Source organism: Montipora foliosa, chromosome 7 (assembly GCF_036669935.1).
Source record: "Montipora foliosa isolate CH-2021 chromosome 7, ASM3666993v2, whole genome shotgun sequence".
Classification (NCBI taxonomy): Eukaryota; Metazoa; Cnidaria; class Anthozoa; order Scleractinia; family Acroporidae; genus Montipora; species Montipora foliosa.
In genome coordinates this window covers 4,574,261-4,576,760 of record NC_090875.1, presented here as the reverse complement: position 1 = coordinate 4,576,760, position 2,500 = coordinate 4,574,261, and positions in this window count along the sequence as shown.

Genomic DNA, 2,500 nt, shown 5'->3' with positions numbered 1-2,500 from the left:
TCGTTTTAGAATTGGCAGGGTAATTGGCAGCCGACTATCAAGTCGAGACCCAAGCTTCCCCTAACCCTTAAGCATCTGGACAATAAAAAGGCTTTGGTGGGATCAGGAAAGCCCGAGAGCTTGTGGCAGTAGCCTAAAGCTGAGACATATGTGCTCACTGTGGAAGGAGCATAGTGATGGTCATACATGTGTGCGATAAAAAGTGCCAAAACAGGGGGTGAAATGGGCAGGGTAGTAGAAACACTTGTTAGAATTAAACGCAAAAATTGTGAAAAGAGCTTCCATGCCCGTTGATAACTTGGAAGTGAGGAAGGTTGCAGGCTGGACTGCAATAGTGTGGAAATTACAGGTGCCAATTCTGAGGCTGCAGATTCACAGGAATGTCTGTTGGCTCCCGCTCCATGTGGACTAGGGCCGATCGCTTGAATGTATCTACCTGTAATCGAGAAAAGGAGTCTGCGAGAGTGTTATAAACACCCCTAACATGTTTGGCCTTAAATAGAATGTTGTTTTGTAAACAGACCAGCACAAGGAAACATCAAATTCTTGTCCTTGCAGGACTGCTTATTAATGACATAAACATGTGCCTCGTTATCTGTGAAAAACAGGATGCAACGATTTTGCATGTGATGATCTCACAGATATAAACTAAGAACAATCTGATAGAACTCAAACATAGCAATGTTCCGGTGTAGCCAATTATCAGGCCATTTCCCATAGCACCATTTTCTGCCAAAAACCGCTCCAAAACCTAATGAACCAGCAGCATCAGTATAAAGCTCCAACTTGTCTGGACTGTCCCAAAAGTCCTCAAGAAAAAAAGGACCTGCCATTGAAGCCGGTCAAAAAGGACTGTCAAAGCTTTAGGTCGGCTTTGACCTCTCGATTTATCCTTACATAATGATGTGGCGAATGGACCCCAACAGTGAGATCAATTAATCTTCGCAAAAAGGCTCTACCTGGGACAACTACAGAACAAGGAAAACTGAGCATGCCCGTTAACGATTGGATTTCTTTCAGTGTCACCTTCTTGTGAGTAAGAAAGCTAGCAATCAGACTGAGGCATTTGTCAATTTTGTCAAGAGGCAAACGAGCCTCAAAAGAAACAGAATCCAATTCAATTCCAGCAAAGGACAATGTTGTAGCAGGACCACATGTTTTCTCTGGTGCTATGGGAATGCCAAAGTTTGAACATAGGTCAAGGAATATATGTAACTGATCTTGGCATAATGATGGAGACTTAGCAATAATAAGGAAATCATCAAGTAGGGGAATAATATGATTAATCCTCAGTTTATTCTGAGAAATCCCTTCCATTGCAGTACTGAGAGTTTAAAATGTTTTACAGCTACAAGAGCATCCTATAAGCATACACCGATCGTAATAATACAAATTCTTCCATCTCATACCAAGTAAACTATAATCAGCAGGACAGATGGGGATAATCCTAAAAGCATTGTTCACATTGGCTTTGGCTAAAAAACACTCACGACCTGGAACCTTAATGTGGCGAATGGCATCTGAAATAGTTGCATAGGAAACACTAGTATGGTCTGGGGAGATGCCATCATTAGCAGAAAAACTCCTAGGATAAGATAAGTGGTGTATCAATCTAAATTCCCCAGGACTCCTTTTTGGAACAACACCTAATGGAGAAATCCGAAATGGGTATAAAGGTCGAGTCCGAAATGGTCCAGCTAGGCAACCTGCCTTGTGCTCCTTACTAATTTTTGCATCTACTACATCGCGGTTTTCTGTAGCTGAAATTAAATTGTTTGTGTCTGGGCAACCAGGGTCACCTTCATAATGCAAAGCAAGACCCTCCCTGAAACCTAATGAAAGAAACACTGCAATGGAATGGTTGTACCCAGAGAATAAGAAATGTAATCTCTCAACAATGACAGGTGTTGGTAAGTTGTAATTTTTCAGGTTGGGACTTGGCAGGCAGGGTTCGGTTTGAAGAGGGTCTATTCTGGCCACGAAAATTACACCGACTGACTGGGTGTGGACATTCACACTTATAACATAAATGTTAAAGGCACAACCAGCATCACAAGCCACTCCCCGGTGAAACTTGAAACCGTACCCCTTGGGGATACCTTGATCCTGCTGTTTAGCACGTCCCTGGCTACCACCCCTGGCTGCCAAATCCTGAACCACTTCCCCATACTTCATGAGGGCGGGGGCCTCATGGGGACACCTACTAGTGTACACTCCCACAAAAACATGAAAGTAACTTAGCCAGGATTCAATTGACAAGTGCTTCCTAGCCTTGAAAACAGGTTCTAAACATAATGAAGGAATTTTTTCCTTGTCAGAATTTGTAATGGTTAGTTGGTGTCTATCCTCAAAAACTGGATTAGACAGTAAAGCACTGAAATCAAAGAACTCATTGTTCCAGATCTTTGCACGAAGCTTTTCCAATACTCTGGCATCGATCGGAAGACTTGGGGAAGAGAAAAGCTCAGTGGGTACTTGTGACTCACCCAACAATGATGCT